This window comes from Trachemys scripta, chromosome 2, assembly GCF_013100865.1.
Source record: "Trachemys scripta elegans isolate TJP31775 chromosome 2, CAS_Tse_1.0, whole genome shotgun sequence".
In the NCBI taxonomy this organism is placed as follows: Eukaryota; Metazoa; Chordata; order Testudines; family Emydidae; genus Trachemys; species Trachemys scripta.
This window is the reverse complement of record NC_048299.1, coordinates 229,820,616-229,848,105: the sequence shown is the minus strand read 5'-3', so window position 1 is coordinate 229,848,105 and position 27,490 is coordinate 229,820,616.

Below are 27,490 nucleotides of genomic sequence, written 5' to 3'. Positions count from 1 at the left end.
CAGAGAAAAAAAGGAGGACTCATTAACAGCATTGTGGATTATGGACAGTTGATTATTATGAATGCAAAGAAAACAAATACTGTGTGTCTTTGAGGACAATACCATTTAAAAAACAATCATACCTCTGGATTTGAGGTTGTACGTGGCTGCTGTTTAACAGTGTCTATGACACAATGCAAAATTTAGGACAAGGGGTGAGGAAGAACACCATATCAAAGTGAAAATGCATAAGGAAGTTTGATAAGACAATATGATCATTTCAATTAGAATTTGGCCAGAAGCCGTGGGTTAACGTATTGTGAAAAATGCCATGGGCTTCTAACCATAAATGGTCAGAATCTTGGTTTTATGCAACACCCTGTCAGGCTTATTAGATCTAAATTATACGATAGGGAGCCCAAAATTATTCAGCAAGGACCTCAGGATTATGTGTAACTGCCCTTTCTGAAGTCTCTTCCTCTTTACTGCCTCCCAGCCCAATACAACCAGTACATCACTCATTATTTATTTTGATATAAAATTAAATTTATGTTATGATTCTGCAGAATTTTCAGTATAGTGCAGATCTGTATATTAACAATGAATAACATAGTTGTAGAAGTTGGCAGGAGAACTGGATAGCTGTGTAAGGGACAGCTGGGAGATTTGTCATCTAAGAAAAGTCAGAAACTATGGACTTTGACACCCTGAGTCAGCTGAGGCTTTTGTTAATAGGGACAGGTTATATCTCCATTTTCATCCCCCTTTTTGGCAGGGCTGGTGCTGACAGTGGGGAGGAGGAAGATTTGAATCTCTGGTGCCCCACACCAGCAACCAGCTAGCACAGTGCATCCCAACCTCAATATTTTCCACTACGTATAATAAAGTTGGAGAAACCTATTAGCATGGTTCTTCTAAAATGATCAGTGACTGTGATGGGGTATACAACCCCCACACTGGGCAATAAGCGGTTAAGGAACCATTCTGGGCTGAGCCAATCATGCCCCTTCACACCTGCAAGAGATGTAGAGGCTGGAGGAGGAGTTAAAAGGGAGCAGAACACCTCACTTGGGGGCAGACCAGGTAAGAGAGCACACCTGCAACTTGCAGCTCCTGAGAAAAAAGCTGAGGGAAGGCAGGATCACTCCCTACAATTGCCCAACAGTCTCTACCTGTGGGAAGGGAAGGCCTGCTTCAGATACACCTTGAGATGGGGGCATTCCCCTCCACACTCCTTCATATGGACTCAGTTTATTTGTGTTAATTCCCCTTGTTTTGTTTATGGACTACCCCTAAAGTGGAGGGACTCGAAGCTAACCTAGCTGCAGACCAAGGTGTGCGAGGAGGCAGACACTACTCCAAGGCTAGGTCTACACTACCCGCCTGAATCGGCGGGTAGAAATCGACCTCTCGGGGATCGATTTATCGCATCCCGTCGGGACGCGACAATCGATCCCCAAATCGGCGCTCTTACTCCACCAGCGGAGGTGGGAGTAAGCGCCGCCGACAGAAAGCTGCAGAAGTCGATTTTGCCGCCATCCTCACAGCGGGGTAAGTCGGCTGCGATACGTCGAATTCAGCTACGCTATTCACGTAGCTGAATTTGCGTATCTTAAATCGACTCCCCCCTGTAGTGTAGATGTACCCCAAAAGGGAGAGAATTACCATGCCATGCCTGGCCATGAAGAGGCATCCTATGGTGAGCTGACCTCTTTTATGCTTTGCTGTACAGACTGTGAACTGTGGACAATAGAGGAGTGGTAGGAAGTGGCCCAGGGAGAGCAGGCTTACTGTGCTCCTGGGTGTCAGACCCTTTTATCGCCCTCACAGGGCGTTGGTCTGGAACCCAGTGGAGTGGGATGTCTGGGCTCCCCTCCAAAACTCCCTCTGCAGGTCAAAGGTCCTAAACCCTGACCACCAGACAACACTCCCCAGGAGCAAAAACCATCACAGCAACTAAGGCCTTGGCTACACTGGCGCTATACAGCGCTGCAACTTGCTGCGCTCAGGGGTGTGAAAACGCCCCCCACCCCCGAGCGTAGCGAGTGCAGTGCTGTAAAGTGCCAGTGTAATCAGAGCCTGCAGCACTGCAAGCTACTCCCCTCGGAGAGGTGGAGTACATACAGCGCTGCGAGAGCTCTCTCGCAGCACTGGCGGCGCGACTACACTCGTGCTTCACAGCGCTGCCGCGGCAGCGCTGTGAATTCCCGAGTGTAGCCAAGGCCTAAGAAGTTACACTTAAACGGTCATTAGACTTCACTGTTAATACCTAGTTGAGAACAAAGGGCTAATTACACTTTTCAGAGCTATTGTTTCAGAGTCTATGAAGATTCATGCAGACATGAATACATCAGTTTGTGTTCTCAAAGTTTTCTTTGTAGCTATAAGGGAGAGAGACTTTTTTAATGGAAATTTACTTTTTAGAGAACAGGTATGAGGCAATTTAACAACCATTTAAAATTATACAGCAATTTATAAAGCTACATACTTGTACTATACATGAGGCTGTTGTTTTTAGTTTTGGCTGAAAAAGGCTGTCTCCATCAACAGTGCCTCCTAGCAGTGACTAAAAGGGAAATGTACCATCTATAAACTATTAGTATTCCTTGCAGCAGCTTGGTCCGCAGTAGTCGTCCATCAAAGTCCTGGTCAGCCCTGAACCTGTGTATCTTGTGTAAACTGACCTAAGGTGATATGGCTGAAATAAGCAACAGAGAGTCCTGTGGCACCTTTAAGACTAACAGATGTATTGGAGCATAAGCTTTCGTGGGTGAATACCCACTTTGTCAGACACATGTAATGGAAATTTCTAGAGGCCGGTATAAATATGCAGGCAAGAATCAGTCTGGAGATAACAAGGTTAGTTCAATCAGGGAGGGTGAGGTCCTCTGCTAGCAGTTGAGGTGTGAACACCAAGGGAGGAGAAACTGCTTTTGTAGTTGGCTAGCCATTCACAGTCTTTGTTTAATCCTGATCTGATGGTGTCAAATTTGCAAATAAACGGAAGCTCAGCAGTTTCTCTTTGGAGTCTGGTCCTGAAGTTTTTTTGCTGTAAGATGGCTACCTTTACATCTGCTATTGTGTGGCCAGGGAGGTTGAAGTGTTTTCCTACAGGTTTTTGTATATTGCCATTCCTGATATCTGACTTGTGTCCATTTCTCCTTTTACGTAGTGACTGTCCAGTTTGGACAATGTACATAGCAGAGGGGCATTGCTGGCACATGATGGCATATATAACATTGGTGGACGTGCAGGTGAATGAACCGGTGATGTTGTAGCTGATCTGGTAAGGTCCTGTGATGGTGTTGCCGGTGTAGATATGTGGGCAGAGTTGGCATCGAGGTTTGTTGCATGGATTGGTTCCTGAGTTAGAGTTGTTATGGTGCGGTGTGTGGTTTCTGTTGAGAATATGCTTAAGGTTGGCGGGCTGTCTGTGGGCGAGGACTGGCCTGTCTCCCAAGGTCTGTGAAAGCGAGGAATCATTGTCCAGGATGGGTTGTAGATCACTGATGATGCGTTGGAGAGGTTTAAGCTGAGGACAGTAGGTGATGGCCAGTGGAGTTCCGTTGGTTTCTTTCTTGGGCTTGTCTTGTAGCAGGAGGCTTCTGGGTACACGTCTGGCTCTGTTGATTTGTTTCCTTATTTCCTTGTGCGGGTATCGTAGTTTTGAGAATGCTTGGTGAAGATCTTGTAGGTGTTGGTCTCTGTCTGAGGGGTTGGAGCAGATGCGGTTGTACCTCAGTGCTTGGCTGTAGACAATGGATCGTGTGGTGTGTCCGGGGTGGAAGCTGGAGGTATGAAGGTAGGCATAGCAGTTAGTGGGTTTTTGGTATAGGGTGGTGTTAACATGACCATCACTTATTTGTACTGTGGTGTCTAGGAAATGGACCTCCCGTGTAGATTGGTCCAGGCTGAGGTTGATCGTGGGGTGGAAGCTGTTGAAATCGTGGTGGAATTCTTCCAGAGTCTCCTTCCCATGGGTCCAGATGATGAAGATGTCATCAATGTAGCGTAGGTAGAGAAGGGGCGTGAGTGGACGAGAGCTGAGGAAGCATTGTTTCAGGTCAGCCATAAAGATGTTGGCATATTGTGGAGCCATGTGGGTGCCCATGGCGGTGCCACTGGTTTGGAGGTCTATATTGTCACCAAATTTGAAATAATTGTGCGTGAGGATAAAGTCACAGAGCTCAGCAACAAGTTGTGCTGTGTCATTATCAGGGATACTGTTCCTGACAGCTTGTATTCCATCTGTGTGTGGGATGTTTGTGTAGAGAGCCTCCACATCCATGGTGGCTAGGATGGTGTTTTCTGGGAGATCCAATGCATTGGAGTTTTCTCAGGAAATCAGTGGTATCACAGAGATAGCTGGGAGTGCTGGTGGCATAGGGTCTGAGCAGAGAGTCCACATATCCGGATAGTCCTTCAGTGAGTGTGCCAATTCCAGAGATGATGGGGTATCCAGGATTTTCAGGTTTGTGGATCTTGGGTAGTAGGTAGAATAACCCCGGTCGGGGCTCTAAGGGTATGTTGATTTTTTCCTGTGTTAGTGTAGGGAGTGTCCTGAGTAGATGGTGCAGTTTCTTAGTATATTCCTCAGTGGGATCTGAGGAAAGTGGCCTGTAGAATTGGGTATTGGAGAGTTGTCTGACAGCCTCCTTCTGGTAGAAATAATTTCACAGCCCCCATTCCCATTACTAATTGCTTAAAAATGTATGTAAATTGTTAGATAGAGTGATGTATTTCAAATACGTTTGGTTTACCTGACTTGTGTCCAGATCACTCCACAGTTTGAGGTGCTCACAAAACAAATACATCATCTGACCTTGTTTCAGCTAATAGTAAGTCAAACAAAAGTTTCTGAACCAGTGACTGGCTAAATTACTGTGTATTTCGTACCACTGTCACAGGCTTTTTGCTCAGATGATCCGGTCTCATGTCTTTTTCACATTGACTCTTACAATGCAACCAGAAACCTTGAATGGACACCCAAGTTTACATCACAAGCATAAAAACTTCTTAACTCTAAAATGGGGAATTCATCAGGTGCTGAGCCACACCTTTCTTTGTCTTGACTAATGAGGGGCAAATATATCTATCCATATGGACACATTTTGGGAATGTGCTTTCAAGAGGGTGCCTTAGAAACTTCCCTAAAGAGTGCAAATGTCACAGTTAGTGAGTGAGCTGTGCTTTATACTCAGGTATGTCCAGACTACCCACCGAATCGGCGGGTAGTAATCGATCAATCCCCGAATGCGCTCCCGTCAACTCCGGAACTCCACCAGGGCGAGTGGCGCTAGCGGAGTCGATGGGGGAACTGCGGCTGTCGATTCTGCGCCGTGAGGACCCGAGGTAAGGCGAAATAAGATACATCGACTTCAGCTACGCTATTCCTGTAGCTGAAGTTGCGTATCTTACATCGACCCCCCGCACCCCAGTGTAGACCAAAAGCTCCTTTCAGTCCCTCTCAAGTGCCCCTTTCAGGTAAAAAGCTTGGCTTCCTTTACCTCTCTTGAGGGTGGAACCCTACAGTGCAACCAGTCTTGGACTGGATCTCTGGGTGATAGTCTCCCTGTTGCCCAACCGTGTTAACAGGACCAGCCCAGCTGTGTTTGGCATAAGTGAGCCCTTTTCTTCCAGGCCTGTGACCAGCGGCTGATTAAAGTGACTCAAAAATAGCTTCTTCAACCTATATTCGATGGAGATCCGATCCTGAAAGAAATCTTTCTTGAGCTCCCTCTTCTGGCCTTCAAATAAGCCCCCAACCTCACAAAAGTCATCATCAGAAGCAAGGTCCCCACAGATCAGGACACACCAACTCAAAGGGACACCAAACTCTGCCATAATAACAGATGCAACACCTGTAGATCTATCCACTGATACAATGATCAATACCTCCCACAACGCACCTTTCAAGATCCATGGGTCCTACACATGCCTATCACAACATGTGGTACACCTTATCCAGTGCACTAAATGCTCCAATAGCAATTATGTGAGTGAAATGAGGAAATCACTATGCTCTTGAAATGAACTCACATCGAAAAATGATGAAAGACAAAACCACTATATTATCCATTTTATTTCAGAAAGCGATTAGTCCATATCTGACCTCTCAGCCATCTGCAAAGGAAACCTACACAACACCTTCAAAAGATAAACCTGGGAGCTTAAATTCATAACTTTGCTAGACACTAAAAATCATGGACTTAATGAAGACACTATATTTATGGCTTATTACAACAATCTATAACCCACTAACCCTCCTTTTTTGTCTTATGACTACAAAGGTGTTAACTGGCCACTTCACTTTAATAGCATCTTGCAATATGTGTTAACTACTTAAGCTAAATAATGGGTTCCAACTTGTATTTATCTGTGACACTTTGTGTACCTTCCACAGACCTGAAGAAGAGCTCTCTGTGAGCTTGAAAGCTTGTCTCTTTCTCGAACAGAAGTTGGTCCAATAAAAGATATTACCTCACCAACCTTTTCTCTTCAAATCAAAGTATTTGTTATTCATCCATAGATATATGGAAAGCAGAAAAAAACCCGATAAAACAACAGAAGACCTATTTGCATGGTTTTTACCTAAATTTTATTCTTTCCTTGCAAGTTTTGGGTAAGTTCTTCTCAGCCCAGACCCACTGCTCCTGGGATGGGAGAATCAGACAGCCCCTGCCACATTCTGTGTGTATGTCTCTGGCAGAGACTTATCTCCAGCTGCTGCTGTCAGTTTAACCCAGTGGTGGGCAACCTGCAACTGTAGGCCGCACATGGCCCATCAGGGTAATCCGCTGGCGGGCTGCGAGACAGTGTTTACATTGACTGTCCACAGGCACGGCCGCTTGCAGCTCCCAGTGGCTGCAGTTACCCTCCCTGCCACCCACTTGGCATGCTCGGCCTCTTTCCCCAGCAGCCAAACCCAGGTAGGGAGTGAGCCCACCCTACCTACCTGAACCAGGAATGGGAACCTGGCCTGACAGATGCTGCGGGCCTAGCCAATCATCTGTTTAGGGGGTCAGGAAAGAATTTTTTCTCCCATGAGCCAATTGGTAGAGGACCAGGGAGTTTTTGCCATCCTCACATCACCTTCAAGCCATAGTGATTTAAGTGGGAATGCACTTAGTACCTAACTAAGGTACTGGGGCAGAATTGTTTTTTCATCGCAACTTGCAGCTGATTTCCAGTGTGGTTAAGATAATAAAATGAATGGTTCCCAGAAGTAAAAGACCTGGGATTTTGGTAATGGGCCTTGGGCTCATGTGCTAGGGTGAAGGACTGAGGTCAGATTTTGTGGCCCTCATGGGCTGAGGTCCCCACTCTGCTTCACCCTCTGTCTACCTCGCAGTGCGGAAGAGTGTTATGACTCAGAGAGCTGTGTCCTGGGGTGTAGGCTGAGGAGAGCCTACCCCATGTTATGGTTTATCTGGTAAGGAGCCCTGTAATCCTGGCACTAGTTATGGGTTATATGATAAGGAGCCCTGGAACCCCTGGAACCAATTAAATGCCTGGAGAGTATGAGTGATGGGCGGGTAATGCCCCTCCCCTGTGTTAAAGTTTAATAAATGTTGCGGCCTGTTGCTTAATTCCATGCATATGTCTGTCCTCATTTTGCACTGTGTCAACATTAATGGATTTAGTGTGCATGTGTGCATAGCTATTTAATTGCATGAATTTGCAAGCTCAGATGCTGAAAATGGAGGAGATTTTAAGATCAAAGGTTGTAACAGCTTTGAAACATGGAGTGGTGGAGCTTGTAAGATCAGCAAGCTGCTATGACCCCAAATAAGGAATTTACAACACCTTTATACAATAGCTCTATAAACTCATTGGCCTCAGAGCAAGGAGCAGGCAACTGAAGCCAGTGAAATGTATAAACTCACAAATGCTGTAGTTCAAGAAACGTCAGGCGTTGCCAGCAGAGTTTGTAAGCTGCACATTAAAATACTGATGATTCAAAACCTTTTCCTGTACCACTATCAAAACTTGTAGGAATTTGGGATTATGGAAGCCAAAGAGTTTCAGATTTTTTCTTTTTCTTTTAATTGAAAAACGTATAAGGAAATTCAACTTAAAAATCAGAATTTAAGTTGCAAAATTAAGTTATCCAAAAGTCAGGAAATTCCAAACAGCAAGGCTTCTTTTGCCATGTTAACTATGGCATTGTTTACAGTGGGGATTTGTCCCAGTTACAGACATCAATGACCAGTCACCAGTGCATCTACCACATGCAAATCCTTAATTACAGATAGACAAAGACTCTATCAAGCGAATGTCACTGTTTCAGGGTAACTGCACCTGTATTAACCCCTCGCCTCTTGACCTCCCTCTGCTCTACTCCAGGAGTGCCCTCTCAGGTCTCCAGCCATCACCTCTCTCAGGGCAGGGACTTGTCCCACTCTCTTCTGATTGGGGTTTTAAGGCTGCACAGCCCCTTGCTATTCACTGTGATCTCTCCAACAAGCTACGCTGCCTAATGACCATCATCTCTCCTTTGCCTTTCTCGGAGGGTTATGAATAAGGCTACGTTTTAGTCATGGGTATTTTTAGTAAAAGTCATGGACAGGTCATGGGCAGTAAACAAAATTCACGGTCCGTGACCTGTCATGACTGTTACTAAAAATACCCATGACTAAAACTTGGGCGCAGGGGAAGGGTGCGTGGGTGGGGATGCTCTGGAGGGGGGCGGTCCAGGAGCGCTGCAGGTGCTCGGGCAGGTAGCCCAGGACCACGCTGGTGCTGGGAAGGGTGTGGGGGGGCAGGCAGCGGCGCATGGCCCGGGACTGCCACTGGTGCTTGGGGGTGTGGACAGCAGTGTGCGGTCTGGGACCCCTGCTGGGGATGGAGATGGGGGTGGAGGATTGGTGGGGCTGGCAGGCTCCCTACCTGGCTCTGTGTGTCCCTTCAGTGCCTAGGCGGCAGAGATGCCAGGAGGCTCCACACGCTGATCCCATCACAAGCGCTGGCTGTGCAGCTCCCATTGGCTGGGAACCACAGCCAATGGGAGCTGTGGGGGCAGGGCCTGCAGGCACAGGCAGCGCATGAAGCCGCCTGTCCCCTCCACCTGGGAGCTGCAGGGCCATGCCAGTGGGAGCTGGAGAGCCCACCACCCTGAGGTAAGTGCCTCCCCGCACCTTCCAACCCCCTTCCCCTAGCCCTGAGCCCCCTTCCACACACCCAAACTGCTGCTGCTGACCCAGGGGCTGCCAGGCTTGGTAAGCCCCTGAGCCAGCACCAGCTGATGCAGACGTTACAGAGGTCACGGAAAGTCACTGAATCCATGACTTCCATGACCTCCATGACAGACTCAAATCCTTAGCTATAACAGTGTATTGCCAGCCATTACAAGTTACCGTACAGCTTTTTCTAAGCAAGCACATTTATTCTTACGATAAAATCATTACTAAGAAGATATAATAAAAACAACAAACAGATTAAACACACACTAAATACACTAGGACTCATCCATCAGTCTTATGGGTCTGAGGCAGGCCAAAGTCTTTCTAGCCCTTCCACAAGGGTTAGGGCCCTCTTGGACAGAAGGTCCTATCTGTTTGCTGGATCAGAAAGAAAACTCTGAGTCAATTTAAACCCATCTTTTGTATATCAAAAGCCCTTTCTTTGTCTTTTAGTCTCTGGGAAACTCCAGTCTGAACCAGTATATGCAAGCCACCTCAAGGTGTGGCCCCTCTCTAGAGTTTAGTCTCAGTGACTCGCCTTAATGACCACCCACTGTTTTAATTCTTGAAGATGCTGTGGTAACAGTCTCCCATGGAGTTGAACACAGTCACACACGAACCATTCATAAATGTACTACAATGGCTCCCAAAGATACTGCATGGGCTTGCAACATCTGTCACAGCAGCAATTTGCACCAGTGCCTTTTTACCTTGGTTTTAAGCAGAGACAAATTGCACTGGTGTAAATTCTGGCTTAGCCTGTCTACAATAGGGGTTTACATTAGTGCAGCTATACTGGTGGGTGGCCACCAAGGGTCAATACCCTTAGCGTAGACAAGGCCTACTCCACATTGCTTATTTGTAGTACTTTCTATGCCTTTTTTTCCTTGATAAATGTACAACTTCATGTTGTTTATTGTTACAATAGAAAATAAGTTCAACATGGTTAAGCTAATGATGCTGGAACACCATAGCATTTAGAATTTCCCAATTTTGAATCCTTGATTGAGCAACTTTAATATTGCTAATACTAGTTTGGATTTAGTGTATTACCTAAAACAAATATCATCTATGGACTAGAAAGCAAAAATGCAACCATTCAGCAACTACATACAGCAAATTACAGCCTCTGATACATAGAGGATGTGTTCTGTTCTCTAGTAGAAATAACTAAATAACATATGACAATTTTATTTTAAGCAAGCGGTAGATTTTCATGAAGAATCGGAAAAATAATAAAGAATATCATTTGCAACATAAAAAATGCAAAGAACTCAAAAAAACTGTCCTCACTGAAGTCAATGTGAATTTTGCTAATGATTTTAATGGGAGCAGTATTGGGCCTAAAGTGAGAAAATCAGCAAAATGTATCAAAATCATAACTCCTAAAATATGCAGACAAAGCTAACACAAAAATAAATGAATGTTATCAGACAAATTCTGTCCACTGTGTAAGCAATTCCAGGATTGACACACATTTATGTGCATATTCCGTGTCACGCCTCCTTTGTTCCTATTATTTCTGCATACTTTAGAAATAAATTACTTGGACTCCTTATCCTTCAAAGACCTATGCAGGTGCATAAACCTTTGCATGGAGTCCCATGCTTCTAACTACAAATGATCAAGAATTTCCAATTTTTTCATCAAAATTCTGAAATTCAATGAATAAATGGGTCAAAATTGTTGACAAACATTTTTGTGAAAATGTCTTTCTTCTCACTGCAATTTTGATGAAAAATGTTGGAATTTTGAAAACTGCCAATAAAAATTTCAAAAATTTGGCAAAAAAGAGAAATATAAATGTACATTTTCACAAAAATTACATTCTGTTTTTTTATCAGCTCTATTCTTAACCTCAAAGACCCACCCCAGAATGCCCTTAATCTGGTTCTTGGCATAGCTGGTTCATAGACTGGCATCTTCATGGGTTGAGGGTCAGGAGTCAGAAGTAAGGAACAGCTACATAAACATAAGCTACATATGTTAGGGACAAATCCAATCACAGTTGTTAGTGAGTCAATTAACCTTAAAATACTGTATTTCTTAGACAGTCATGTGCTGGTAGATATTTCATCTTATATACTGTGATAGTAACAAAGACAAACAATTGTTATCTAATATTCTGTATGTATCTGCAGTATCTCAGAAATGGATAATAATTTAAAACCAAAGAGAAATGTAATCCATATAATTTAAATATAATAATTGCTCATTTGTCGTGTTGTATTTAATTTGCTTTTAAGAAAGTCTAGATTCTAGGGCAAGCCAGAAATTATGCACATAGCTCTCTATATGGGAACTTGAATGTTCCAAATGCACTGGATATGATTTCTGAACTGAATAGAATTTCCTGAGTGTCATTACTGTTTCTGCCTTCTCAGCAATCACAGAGGCTCACATCTATCATTTTCTTTGTTCTGTGAGAGACAGACTTCGGGGGGGGGGGGGGGGGGGAAGAGAGGCAGAAGGAAGACTGGAAATATTTACTGTGTTGCTATGAAAAATATTAAAGATTCATTTAAAATAATTCAGACATTTATCATTTAAAAGGATTATACTTTAAAATATAATTAATCCTATGCTATTGTTCTTTATATTTTGATGCAGTATCTTTATATACTTTTAAATGTTTGTTTTAACATGTAGATGCAGCACGTGAGACAGAATATAAAGTCTTTAACTGTTTTATGTACAATGAGCTATTTTTAGAGAGCTATTTGAATCAGAGTTTTTTAATGGAATGCATGTGGGTTCCTTGTCCCTGATATACTCTGTTTTAACACAGCAGACCATTTTACTGATGCTTGTAGGACACCTTTCATTATTGCATTCATTTTCTATCAGATTTTCCATGGGATTAACCAAATCTCTCTAAAGATGCATATCACTTTGCGTGTGTGCAAAAGAGATTTATATTCTTGTAGAGACACTCTCAATTTGAGAATCTCATTGCTGTCTGAAAATTATGTACTTATTGCTGTTTCCACAACCACAGAAATCTGGAAAAATATTTAGTGTTTTTTAGTTTATTTATGTTGTGCCTCTGACAGCAGCGTGTGTATAGTCAATTTCACTGTTTTGTGACAGCCAGTTGCACTTCCTGTCTAATTCACTAACAAGATGACATCACTCTCATGCCCTACTCTGAAAGGGAGGGTGAAGTTCACATGTACAAAGTCTGTCCCAAATATTATAGAGTATTATAGCAGCTAAGCTGGTTTGTGAAAGTGGGACAAGCAGGGTGTTTGGAAAACCTGCAAGTGGAGTTAGGGATAGTTAGGGAAACCTTCCTTTTCCATAAAACTGCATGTTACACCTCTTTAAAGCGTCCAATGTACTCTCCTTCTCCCCCAGAGCAGCCAGCCAGTTCAGCTGGCTAGTGCATAGAGGTGGATGGCTGTGCCTACTCTCTGTCTCTCCTTGCTCATTTGGGGTAGCATGCAGCTCTAGGGGTGTAATCATGGAGTAGTCTCTGTGCTTCCCTGAGTACAGGGACTGAAATTCTGCCCAGATCTTATGTCGATGGTACAATGGTAGATTGAGGCTTCTTATTCTCTTCCCACTGCCTCCTGCCAATGGAATGACTTGACAGAATTAAGCCCTAAACAAAATGATCACATTAGGAAGATGTCATACCTGTTCCCTCTGAATGCTATTAAAATTCAACAATATTTCCAGGAAGGCAAAGACTGGATTTTATTTTACACCATATTTAACCATCACTCAAAAGATAAAGAACTGTAAGTTCCAAATCATTTCTTCCCAATAATATTAATAATAACATTATATAATATATTATTATTAATGTAATTCTTCATCTAAACTTAAACATGTATAAACCAGGATACCTCCATAGCAGATCTACCCTGGCCTTCCTTCCTAAACAAATCTTTCTGTATCAGGAAACAACCCACCACTGCTCCTCCAGACATCCCAATGCCACAAGCATGATTAGTGAATTCGTCCACTTCTTTTAACACTAAGCTTTTCCAGATCATTGTTGAAAATATATTGCTCTATGCCCAGTAAGTGCGTTTTTTCTGGATTGTACAACCATGGACATTCTTAGTCAGAGTTAACCACAGACCACTCATGAAACTCATAAAAGTATCCATCTCTTCGACGTCTTCTCCCATATAAAACTCTTACGTGGATGTAGATAAGGAGCCATATCAGAAGGGTAAAATGTTGAAGTAACCTACTATTTTATTAAAACCAAATCATTTGCAAGCTACAGGAATATATGCCCCCCCCTCAATTAGAATAATTTCAATAAACACGATTGATGCCAAATTATTCCTTCCTTCTTTCCTGGTCCATTCTGTTACATATGCAGAAAAGCTCCTATCAGTGTTGAGGCCTTTTGCAATGTGCTAGTTCTAAGGTATGGCCTGCGAGAAATCTATGTCACAGTTTGAACTGTCACACAAACTCACTCAAATGAAGAATTAGATATAATATTTACCATGAGGGAGCCCTATGATACAGCTAGGGTAGAGTGTGATTAGCTATCTTAAAAATCCCTGCAGAGAGACACTGGAGTTCTGCACTGAAGCAGTTGAGGAAGCACTAGTGCATCCCCTCTCACTCAGTGCTCAGTCAAGGGGGAATAACATGCCCATCCACAGACTGTGAAAGAAAAAGAGGGCACGGGAGAAGCTCTTTATAGAGTTTCAGCAGGAGATGAGGAAGGAGGACCTGGAGATTCAATCTGCTGAAGGGAGATGAAAGATAGCAGGAATACTTGGTCCAGGAGAAGGAAATATGCTGAGCAGGATTGAGAGAACAAGCTATGGTATTTAAAATATCCACTGCAATCCACAGAAATACCCAACAGCAGACAGCTAGGCAGCATTTAACAGCCAGTCAGCATCAGTGACTAAATTCACAAAGTGACTGAGTTTTTTGGCACCCTAGCCCTTGCCTTTTCCACTTTTACAACTCCTCCTCTCCACCAATACCTTCCTCTCTCCTGTCCTCAGGACTTAGCTTGCCCTTCCCTCTGCTCTGCTGGCTTATCACCTGCACAGTATTGTGATGGGCCAGACAGCACAGAAGCCAGTTACAAACGGATCTGGAATCTTATTTATTAATTTGTAACCTGTCACTTCCATCTATCTATTTGTATCATGTGTTTGATTAAATAAAAGTTAAACATGTGACGTTTGTGTTTGTTTCTGTACACCATGAAAACCACACAAATCAGTTATTAGGCAAATTGTTTCATTGTCTCCCACATCACTATCGAAGTGAAATGTAGGCAACTGCATAGATTGCATTGGCCATGGCCCTATTTTCAGCTCAGTGTACAATGATGTCAGTTCTATCCACAGCTCAGCATTACATGCACTAGGATTGGGTTGAGAAGGAAGAGAAATAGATGAATTCTCTGGCCTATTATGCAGGAGGTCAGTCTGGATGATCATAATGCTCTTTTCTGACTCTAAAATCTGTGAATGTATGAGCGAAAGTGTGTTCCTGGACTAATCAGATCTCCTTTAGGGCCAGGAATTATTATTTTACTATGTAATATTTATTTTACAGTAGCCACACTTTGGGGGGGACAGCATTGTGCTAGGCACCGTACAAAACACATTCAATCCCCATTTGTTTTCCCTAACTATCAGGGAAAGCTCCAGGAGGAGATTTTCAATACTTTTGTGCTGCTGGGTTATCATTGGTTGTAAGGGGCGGTGTGGAAGAAGGTGCGGAGGCATAGATGAGAGAAGCTGATAAATGGGAAGACAGAGGGTGGCATTGGTGGCAGAGTAAGTGGAGGGAGTGACATGATAAGACATTCAGTATTTATGGGTTATTTTCATAAGCAACCTGCCTGTGTGAGTTGCCCTACCAGCTTCTTACCTACTTGGGCAGTGCATCCTAATAACTCTCCCATGCAGGTTAAAAAGTGGTGGGGGCAGGAGGAGCTTCTCCCTCTTGCACTGCCATACAAGAGCCAAAAGCCAATACCAGTCCTTGCTCTAACCTACAGTTGCTAGTCTGCCCAATGGGAGCGTGCCTGGGAGGAGGCTAGGTCATAACCCTGCTCCCTCTATGCTAGACAGCAGCACTGGCTTGTTGCAGACAGAAGCACACATTTCAACCTGAAAGGCTGATGCAGCCAACACACTCCTCCACATGCTCTAGAGCTCCAGGAGACATTGTGTCTGCCTGAGGCACAATGCCTCCTGGAGCTCCCACTGAGCAGTGCAGCTCTGCATCCCAAAGCAATGCTGTGAGTATAATGCACAATCCAGCCACAAGAAGGTGGAAGGGGTTAGTTGCCACATTATTATGCATCCCCTCAAAACTCTGGGGAAGGCTCTGTAGTCAGTAATACTGTTACTGGATGAAAACTGAAAATATGTGTAAGTGATTAAAATGGTAATAGAAACAATCGTAAATATTCATAGTCTATTACTACTGAATTATTTTTCTAATGCTGTTCTTACTTATAGGTCCAGATCTGGTTCCCCCTTGCTGGATAGCCCATATATTGCACACTGGGATTAAGCAGTATTTATATCTGCATAAAATTAAAACTCTACAGCTACATTAAAGGAAACACTAGGTGTGACTAATCTGATTTTTTGTTGGATGCTGTCAAATTTTCAAAGCCTTCTTGTATGTTTAGTGAGCCAGCTCACATGGTGTTTAACACATTTTGTGACTTTTTAACAAACCTTTAATAATTAATGTAGCAATTTGAGACATTCCTGAAATTTCAAGCACAGTCTAATTATTTTTAGTTTCTTAGCACTATTTCAATTAGGCACTTCTACACTTCTCTTTGCAAATGCGAGGAGCACCATTTTTCACTCTCATATTCAGCGTGATTTCAACTTAAATCAATTATCTTATTTTATTGGGGCACATATTGCTCCATTTAACTGTAAGATGAATAGAGACATATTCTGTATATATGAAATTTAGAGAAAAACAATGTAATATGGCAAACAGGCCTTGAACAAAACAATTGTTCATCTGGTATTATTGCTTACCTAAGAAACCTCCTTTAGTTTACAATCACATTTTCATTTAAAATCCTTCCTGATATAATATTTTACAAAGAAACAATTCATCCTACAAGCTGTGGGAATGAGTAGCAAACTGATGCAGTTTTTCATATAACAAAACTAAACACTATCCTTTTATTTACTAAACTAGATGAGTTTTCTAAAACATAGGGATTTTTTTAATAGTTATGTGGCTTGGATCCAGCAGGCAAACCTGTTTTACTGATGGGGTCTCTACTTATCCAGTGTTTGTCATCAGCCTGACCTTGCAGCTTTCTACAGTGCCATTATACCCTGGGTGCTGGCTTATTTTCATACAGCAGCCCCCAACTACTTGATCCCACTTCATCTACTTCATGGACACAGACATTTGTTGGGCTTATTAGCTCAGCAGGAGCCTTATCATATTTTGTATCTGAGGCTGTTGGAGATGTCAAGAGATGGAAATGCTGTGTAGCTTTTTATCCTCCCTTCTTGCACTTTCTCCTAGAGCCCAACAGTGCATTTGAATTCAATGCTCTCCTGCCACTAGCTGCTGAGATCTCTTTAAATATGTCTAGCTTTGCCATCTGTACCAATAACACTGCAAAGGCTTAGCCATGATTAGGCTGTCAAGATTTATTAAGTTAAAAAGTATCAAAGTTTCTTGCTGCAACCCCAGACCTTTTAAGAGTCCACCTTCTTTAGAATCCCTTCCCCCTCCCCACTAACACTACCATCAATGTGCTTCGCTTGACCTTGACCAACATATGCACCCAGGGAACACTAATGAATTTGGGCCAATTCATCTTGGAACTCCAAATTTAATCAAGCTGACATGCCAGGGAAAGCAGACTGTAATTAACTCCTAGCATTTTAGATAATCTGTAAATTTCATAAATTTAGCTGGATCTGTTTTTCTGATATTAAGCATTTTTTGTTTGTTTAACAGAATACCATGTTAAAACAAAAAATAGCAGTGATTAAAAAGTAGCAATTTCAGTGAAGGATTAAACCCTTTTAAAAGTGAAAATATGCCAACATATATGTGGCAGTTTCCTGTTACTGAACAGCAAAACTAAACAAACCCAATTTTATCATTTCTTTCTGAAAATGACTCACTTAACCATTTCATGAAATGTTTCATTAAAAATGTGTGATCAGATGAATTCAAAAATAAATGTGCAACATCCACATTTCAATGTGTTTTGCTCTTGATGAAGAAGGGATAGGAGCACTGAAAAGTAGCCTGTGGTTTTATTTTATTAGTTGTATTATGGTATCATGCAGAGGACCCAATCAGAATCGAGGCCCGTGCCCTGTACTGGGTACTGTATCTATGCACAAGAAAACAGGGTCCCAGCTCTGAGGAACAAAAGGAAAGTTAGTAAAAAACTTTACCAAAAAAAAAAAACCAAAACAAAAACAAAACAAAGGGCCAGATCTGCTCTGAAACTACTACTCACATTATAGGGCTGCAATGACTCCTGACTCCCCCTTCTATTCCTTGTGCCCTCCACTCAGGACTCCTGCATGCGGTCCCAAAACCAGCCTACCACCTACCATCCCACATTGGTTCTGGTACAGATAAGGCCCTATTATGGCCAAGAATGGCAGGGGAGGGCAGAATTTGGCCCAAAGAAACTGCATTGACCAACTGTCATATATTAATATAAAAGATAAAAAGGATTATGTACTGGGACCATTATTAGATTTATAGCGTATTACCCCAATTAGAAACTCTTGATTATTTTGTTATAGAGGACCCAAAAAAACCAAAAACAAATAATTGAGCAAAACTGTACAAAAGGTTAACAGGTTTCTATATTCTGTATGCAACTATAATTAAAGGAGAACAATCAAACAACTACCAGGATTGCTATGGTCAAAGAAATGTTATGTATTTAACAGTAGAGATGGCCCAACTTCAGAGTCAATTCTTTAACCCCACGTCCTCTCAGACATGAGGTTTGTATAAAAGGGTTTGTATAAAAGGGTGATGTGAATTTCCTTAAAAGGCATAGATGACATTTTTCAAAAGCCATACAGCACCACAGAATACCCACCACAGACAAAATGTTTTGCCAATCCCATACGATTCTGTATCCCTTGGATGCATAGAGAAAAATGAATAATACTATTATGTTGGTATCTAACTTCAGTTCCTACCTGCAAGTAGTTTAAAATATAATTTTGTAATACATTTTTATTTTAAACTCTAGGGCCAGATCCTGGGATGGTTTGTGCAAAACTGGTTGCACAAAACAGCCGTAAGGCTGGTGTATCTGGACCCCTGAGGCTTCCTCCTCACATTGAGGCTTCTTAACGCCCTCCCTGCCACCACTTTTCCCAGGGTTAAGGATGTAGCCAGCACATCCCTACCTCTGGCAACCTCTGGCTGCTGAATCCCTGGCCCCCTAGGATCAGAGGACCATAAGAGTTGCATAATGCTACATTTCCTCCTTTCCCTGAGCAAAACTCAGCCAGACCAGAGGATTTGGGCCTATTCCCCCCCCCCCCCATTTATTGGGTCAGATACTTGGGGATCCATTAAGTAAACAAAATAGCATTCATGAATCTTTTCCTAATTTCACTCACAAAGCTGCAAAATGAATCCTACATAAAACTGAGTCCACATCACAATTCTACGTAGCCTGTCCTTTTGTGCAAGAGTGACTAGTCCTCTCCTGTATCTTGTGCACAAACACAACTTGTATAATTAATACAAAAAGTGGGTCTCTTCATGGCCAATGATGTATGGTATATTTTAAGAGATGCAAAAAGGTCTTCACATATGCTATTATTATTTATTAAACAAATCCCTTCCCTTAATGGCCAGAAAAGTGCAACTGGGTCCTCTAATGGGCGGAATCGTAATTGCTGGTTCAGAGAAAGCAATCTCCCAACCACCTTTAAGTGTGCAACAGTGCAGAATATTCTCAAGAAACTAAACACTTGATGAGAATGAGCTCACTGACTGTTGCATACTTTCCAACCTCCCTTTCTGGCCAAAGGCACTGAGGAGGTAGTGAAAACAACAAATGACCTATGCCAACATCTTGGAGAGCCCTCACAATTAGGTTTCAGGATGGGATAGAAGATGGAAACAATTCTGGTGGCCCTGATGAATGACTCCTGATGATCCTGGATAGGAGACAAACCTTAATGTGTATAGTTCTGGATATATCAGTAGCCTTCTTCACAGTTGATTGTAAAGTACTAGTGGACCCATGTACAAGACATAGCCCTGGAAGTTCACAACTGGGGCTCAGCAGAGGTGCTGGTTTGAGTTGGCTTGAGTTGGTGCTGATTTGGTACAAAGCAGAGGTGCTGGTTTGAGTGGATGTCCCGTTTATATTCGTTGGCCAAGGAAGGATCACATGAATAGAATGGATCAATATACACCTGGGGAAAAGCGATTTGGGGATTTAGTAAAGGAGTGGAGTTAAGGATTAGGACAAAGAAAGTTTAGGGGTGGAGCCAGGTCCTTGTCCTGAGGGTAACTATGACTTGGCTTGAGATCCCACAGCAGAGCATTTGGCAGGGAAGGCTCATTGACTTGCTGGGTGGAGAAAACCAGGAGAAGATTAAAATGGCTGTGGCTAAATTATGTGAGCAGAAAAGGTTGATGATTGCCCATCATGAAATTGAATATTCAGTACCTGAAGAGGTGACTTTCTGACTGGGAAGAGGATATGACTTCGGCCACTATTAGGGCAGGAATTGTTACCAATCTGGGAATCATGAAGGGTTCCAGATGAGACGGGAGAAGATAGCCAAGCAAATTGCAGGGCACCGCCTGGTTGTAAGTGCCTAGCACAAGTAACCAATCAATTGTGTGTCTGATTCCTGATAGCCCATAATTAGGATAATTAGCATATTAGGAGAAAGCATCTTCTAAAAAAAGTGGGGAATGGGGTTAAGGCTACTAATGTTTGACATGAGGTAACCCCTTTTCCCCCACCCTCTTGACCCTCATATGGGGTCTCAGAAACAGTGCTGGGACCAGGTTAATGGAGATTATATATGGAGCCCTGCAAGGATCAATCTCCCCTCTCCTTTTCAGAATGAGTCCGTAACTATTAATTTGCAGATTCTGCACACTTCTACATCTCTGTAGCCACTTCTGCAGTTCTGCAGTCAGTGCCAACACACTAATGATAGACTATAAAATTTGGAAAGCACCTACGTGACTTATGGGGCTAAATGCCATTGAAAGTCAATGGAACTTAGGGGTAATACATTTTTTTTACTAGGACTGCCTTTGGCAAGTAAGTACACCAATGATGGAGGGAAAATACTTAAAGGAGCTAGTAGTGCCATTGACCTCACCTTATCTTGATGGTATAGGTTTCATTCACCAAGAATGAAGCTGAACGTAGGTTAAGTTGAACAAGTGTAACTTTATTAAACCCCGTTCACTGCTCTGTCCATGTGGCTGAGTTGCTTCCAGCTAACGTTCTGCATTTCCCTGTTCCACTGGTGTTACCTCCACAGAACATACTGGGGGGCACCCAGCTAAAGGGAAAGACAAGTGACCTCCCCATGTGTCTCCTCCCTGCCCCCAGCCTGGGGCCCTTACACTCTCCCTGCCCTCTCCCCATCCCACGTTGTGTGTGTGTGTGTGTGTGTGTGTGTGTGTCCTCCTGCTGCCTGGGAGAGCGCCTGGCTGCAGCGGCGGTGGGCTGCCTTCTGCCCGGCTTGCCTTCCAGGACAGCGGCTGAGTGAGTTGGAGCCCCCCAGCATGCTCTAGGCACAGCAGCAGCTGGCTGCGAGAGAGCCTGGCTGGGGAGGGGTGGCAGCAGCAGCCCGCTCCCTGCCCAGGCTCGGTTTCTGTCCCCAGAAGCTGAGCTGGGTGGAGGGAAGCCGGCTGCTGCAGCCAGGCGCTCTCCCAGTCAGCTGCTGTACTGCACCGGGCAGCATCCCCGGCAGCATAGCTGGAAGCGGCTCTGGCCCTGCCCCTTCTGCTCCCCACCCAGGCCAGCTGCTGGGGGGGGGGAGGGGGCGGAGGGCACTGAACCCTTCATGCTCCTCCAATAAGTTGCCTAATTTTCTTTAATTTAAACAGGCACAGAAGTGGAGAGGAGAGCAGGGCAGGGCAAGGGGAGTAAATACTACCATCCAAAAGCAGTTAAACTTTCTCTGTAGCATTTTACGTACCTTTTGTTATAATATTCAGTTGTATACTTTTTCTACATAGCTAGGAAATACCTGACTCACAGGGTCCATATTTTACCTAGCTCTAAGAGTGCACTGTACATATCTGCTGCTGCAGTATAAGCATACTTTGGTACTTTTGGCAATGTTGAGAGGAAAATGCAAGTGAAAATAAACACACATTCCTAGGTTTTAATGCCAATATAAATAATTGCTTCTAATCAAAATCATTTTCTTGGATTTTGAATTTTTTTAAAAAGTTAACACATTTTCTGAACACTCAGAGGCAAAGTCTTCGTATTTAGAGAAGAGGGAGGTTGTGCTGGGAGCCAAAATTGTCAGTTTCTTGTCAGGATCAGCAGATTCTGAAATTGGTCTTTTATTGTTGTAAAATATTTATATTTAAAATACAGACATATGAAATTGAGGATATAGGAAATATTAACTCTATTAAGTCACACCGTTATAAGCTTTCTGTACTATCACTGGAAGTGGCTTCTTCCACACTGAATTCTATATTTGGGTTTGGCAATTTGAGAGGCCTGAGAGACAAGGGCTGCCCTGAGGTCATATAGCAGCTCCTTGGGACCAATAAAAAACGGGCCTCCTTTGCCAGTTTGCCACTCTAGCTCTAATCTCTGCTCCTGGGTGTTATTGGGGTGGGGAGCTCTAGCCAGCTACTGGCAGTGGAACCACTTCCACCAACAGAGTCATGTGAATGGGGGCACTTTTGCATTTGCAGCCTCTGCCAGTGCCTACACCCAGCTTGGTGTGGGTCTTTCATTTTGTTTCTATTGGTGGATAAGCCCAAACTCCAGCTAAAATTGTTTTACTAATTAAGTTCCCAGATGAGTGAATCTGACTGTTGTAAACCTGATACTAGGTAAAAATGTGTTACCCTGTTGTGTTAATATATTATTACAATTTATTTCCAAAATGCAAACTAATGGCTCTTTAGACAGGTATGAAGACTTTTCTTAGAGACCTTATAATCTAGACAGGTTACAAAGAGCCTGGCAGGTGCTGCACACTCTAACCTTGGGAGGTGCTGATCTCTTACAATAATGATTGGCACTATATAACAACCTAAGTTAGATTCATAGGGTCCTAAACTTCTGCAAGAGCAGAAAGGTAATTGGAATTGGGTCATGACAGTAAAAACAAGCAGTTTGAATATAATGCAAGAGATAAGAAGAAGCCAGATTTAAAAAAGAATGAGGAAAGTTCTGAGCAGTGAGCAAAGTGTATAATTTTGTGGAAGCATTTTGGATCATGTAAGGATACATCTATACTACAGGTGGGATTGACGCTCTGAGACTGAGCGACCGGCGGTCGATTTAGCGGGTCTAGTGAAGACCTGCCAAATTGACAGCAGATTGCTCTCTAGTCGACCCCTGTACTCTACCGCCAACAAGAAGAATAAGGTAAGTTGACGGGAGAAACCTGTCGATCGCCCCCGTGGTATAGACCCTGTGGTAAATCAGTCTTAGGTACGTTGACTCCAGCTACATTATTCATGCAGCTGAAGTTGTGTAGCATCTGTCGACTTACTGCGGTAGTGTAGACATAGCCTAACAGGCTGTAACAGAAGTTAGAAATAGGCCTGGACAAGGGTTTTGTTCAATAGGTTTAGGTCAATAAGGCTGGTCTTCCACTAGGTCTTTAGAATTATTGCCCTTTTGATTGTAGTTTGGGAACATTGCTATCAGGGACATATGATATTTCAAGTAGGTTTGGAATTTACTGAAAGGGTTGCCTGTTTCTTCCAGTACTGAGTCACCATACCCACATTCAGCACACCCACAACCTGTGGAACTCTTTGCCAGAGGATGTTGTAAAGGCCAGGACTATAATAGAGTTCAAAAAAGAACTAGATAAGTTGATGGAGAATAGGTCCATCAATGGCTATTAGCCAGGATGGGCAGGGATTCAAAACCATGCTCTGAAGTGTCCCTAGCCTCTGTTTGCCAGAAGCTGGCAATGGGCGACAGGGGATGGATCACTTGTTGATTACTTGTTCTGTTCATGCCCTCTGAAACACCTGGCATTGGCCACTGTTGGAAGACAGGATACTAGGCTAGATGGACCATTGGTCTGATCCAGTATGGCCGTTTCTATGTTCAGGGTCACTCACAGAATGTTGTGAGATTGTAATGATTCATGTATTCACATGCAAGGACTGTGGGACTACAAGATAATTGTCATATGTATCAGAACTTTCTGCTTTAGAGAGCTCTTTTTTCATTGCATAGAAATCACCTCGAGATGAATAAGAAAATAAACCAACCATATCTTATACACTTGGGTTGAGTCTACAATTGTGTATTACCACTACTAGCTATTTCAGTCAGTCATAATGAGGATGGCTGCCCAGGCAAAGTGGTACCCATGCACACTTCAATATCATCCTCTGTGTCTGAAGAAATCTGCATGGTCAATAGGGCTCCTCAGTCAGATATCACCTACCACTAGGAACTTCTGTGGTATATCTGTGCAATAGGTTCAAATGTATCAAACACATGAGCAATCTCTGGCATTGAAAGGACACCGTGTATAGGTCTTAACTGTGTATAAACAGTATGAGTGACTTGTGGTCTGCCACTAGCAGGGCGTTATTGCTCCTCAAATTAATGAGCTGATATGTACCACACTGCCTTCTGTGTTAAGCTTCAATGCAGTTTGGAGTGGTGAAGTGCTCCTACCACTTATGCCCTACCGGGGTTTATCAAACTGAAATCCTTGTGGAGGGTTGAACTTTGATTTTTTCTTTTCTTGTGGTGGTTTGCATTGAACCAACTTCTTACTCCATGTCACATGTCAGTGGTAAAGAATAACAGAAAGAGTTGTTTTCTTCTAACGCTGAACAAGGAGATTGCCACGTTGAAGAGGGGAAGAACTTTATGGCTGAAAATGATCCCTTCTTTAATGGAAATTTGACAGGAGAATGGAGCCTCCCTATCTTTGCAGGGCACCCTGAATGGCAGTGGAGATGGCAACACCTCATCATGTACAGATATGTGATCAAAGGCTGGAACCCACACAGTTACCCATTGGGAGGCTTCTGGGTAGGAAAGGCTGCCACACACTCCAATGGAAGGTGTGCTTGGGGAAAAGAGACTTTGATATCCTTCTCCCTGCCTCTTCCCAGCCACACAAGGTATTACTATATCCCCAGGTCTGTTGTAAGTCCCATTCCTCTGACGGCACCAGCAGAAGGGAACCAGAAATAGGAGCTATGGTGTTTGGAGCTGGGGAGTTTATGTAAATGAGCTTTTTCAGCTCTTAAAAAGCTTTGCATTTCCTGTGTGTGAAGCATGTGACTTTTTACCTTCATGTGCAAGAGCTGATCTGCATAGTAAGTTGACCTGGTTCACATTTGGTTCATATGCCCCAAAAGACTATGTACATTGTGGGATGAACAGGGCCCCTGAATGGGAACCATGTGTAACTACATACAGTAACATAACTATGATATCAGGCTAGCAGCTATTTTAGAATTGGCAAAAAAAAAAAAAAAAAAAAAAGGAGAGAGAGAGGAGAGAAATGGAGGAGGAGGAGACTGAGTGGTGTGAACTAATAGAGTAAGCATTCACGCCAATATACCTGTCCTCTTTTCCTTTAACTGTTCAGTCACCACAGCGCCTGGGTAAGCAAGAATTCCTTTGATTAAAACAACATATTTTGCACACTAGAAGCCAGATCTTCAGCTAGTGTAAATAAGCGTCGCTCCTTTGAAGTCAATGGAGGTATGCCAATTTACATCAGCTAAGGATCTGGTTCCATATTTATTCCCATTTTTTTAGAAGATAAATGTATATGTTCATTGTATTTTGTACAGAGATTATTTAAATGCTATTGGCTAGCTCTATTGTTGAGTAGGAATATATCACAAAGAGAGCACATACATTCATAACAGGCAGTTAAATGTCTGTAGTCCTATTAAATAAAAAGAAAGGCACAAAATCTTATGCAATGGGTATTTTCTGTAAGCCTGTGCTTTTGAAAAATCTCTGCTGCTGTTCTATAAGAGAGTGGGGAGAGGGGGAGAGTGAGAGAGATGTATAATATGTATTCCACCGAAAGTGTTTTGGACAGAAGGAAAAAAAATAAAGATCAGAGTTCAAATTAAACTGCCACTTCGTCTCTATACATGATCTGCTCATTATATATTTATTGTTTCTTGACTATTGAAAAATGATCATTATCACTGCTGTTTCCACTTGACTTTCAAAAATGAATGCAGGTTTCTTTTGCATTTTGGTTATATACTGTACATAAAATGATGAAACATTCATATAGACAGCCTGCATTTCCCATTGAATTCTTTCCATCTCCTTTTCTATATAGAGTAGGTAGGTGTAGCCAGAGCCTTTTTTCTTCTTTTGGCAAGAGGGCAAGCATGTAGTTGTTTCAGCAGTCAATGCCAGTGCCACCTATGAGTCAGCATGATGTATTTAATGCTCCATTTGTTAGAGGCTAAGTACATTACCCTCACAGTGCCCCAGTGGCTCAGTGCCAAGGGGCCCAAGTCTGGTCCCAAACCTAAATGTCCCACTCCACGCTTCAGTGCACTGTTAGTTGTCTCTGGGACATCCATGATATCTAGGAATCCTTTTCTCTATTAAATCCCAGGCCATCATTTCACCATTCGAGTTTGATATTATAAAATGTATATTTATTAGGATATTTTTCATTTCCTAGTCATGTCTCAAAAACAAGAATGAAAAATTAGACATGATTTTGAAGTGCAAATTTTTGTTTTTCATCATTTTGTTCTAGAGCTGGAGTAAAAAAATATCAGTGTTTTGTAACATGGAGCACAGATCTGACATATCGTTCTTGATGTTCAGGGTTAAATTTAAATCTACATTGCCTGGTTACCAATCTCTGCAGTTGCACCCAGGCAGGACTAGGAAAGATTGATGATTGTGATTGTGAGATTAATCCTGTAATGTTTACAAGACTCCTGAGCTGAAACCTGGTTGGTCATATCATGCTAGCCAGAGAAGGCTGTTTGGCTTGCCAGGGTAATTTCTTCTGATGCAGTAAATAACTAGGCATAATGAAAATACTCTGATGTATTCTACTGCCTGATTGATGCTCTGCATGCGATATGGCAAAAGCAGTGCACTTCCTATCACAAATTTACATATACAAACCACCAGAAGAAGCATGATAATGTCAGCATCCTCCAGAAGCCCTGGGATGCTACACAATTTTATAGCAGTTATGAATTACTGTTGACCTTTCTGGCCTCTTATACCAGTATGCGAGACTCAAGCATATTGAAAGTCATCAGTCTGAAGCAGTCATTCTTTACATAATTATGGCTATTTGTGTGTGGGAGGACAGTGTTTCTTTTACTGTTAAAAATTAGCATTAAAGAATATCACTGCTGTGATGCAATGGCAAATCCGTTGTTTTAAACACGTATTTTAATAGAAGCAGAAAAAAGGATACTTTAAATTCTTCATATGATTTCAAAAATGCAAACCAAACCAAAAATGGACTTTCACAATTTATCATATAATGAAATAGCATAGCTAGCTGGTTGGTTTCAACACACACTCTTAATTTTTTAAAAACAGAGTGGGTTAAAGCCGTATTAGTACTTTGCACAACCATTTAAACTAGATTTTCTTGCTGGATTTTGCAAGTCTAAAATGAACAGGCAATTGTCTGTACTGGTATAAAAGTCTGTCAAGTACCAGTGTAGCTTAAATCTTTGAAATCATGTAGATGCATTAGTTTAAGAAGCTTCCATATTTCATACTAAATATTTGAATAATCAGGCTTTCAGAACATCACTAAAACACAGCTCCTTATTATCATTTGCATTTTAATGTCCTTAAAATTATTACACGAAGGGAAATGTTTTTGATACATTACAGCATTTCCTCTAAATGTGTGATTATGTTAATGGGTTTTCAATCAGTATCCTAGCCTGACACCATAAGAAAATTTATGCAAAGTTCATACCCTGTCAGGGCCTTTAATCAGGACCATTTATTAGACCCCTGCCTTCTTTGATGGTTGCTGCTCCCTTTATTAAATATACTGACTTGGCCATCTGAAGAAAAGGACAATAAAAGGTTACTGGGGATGAAAGCATGAATGCTATTTGCTCATGTTTCCTTTACAGACACTTCTTCAATAATTAAGGAAGGGCTTTCT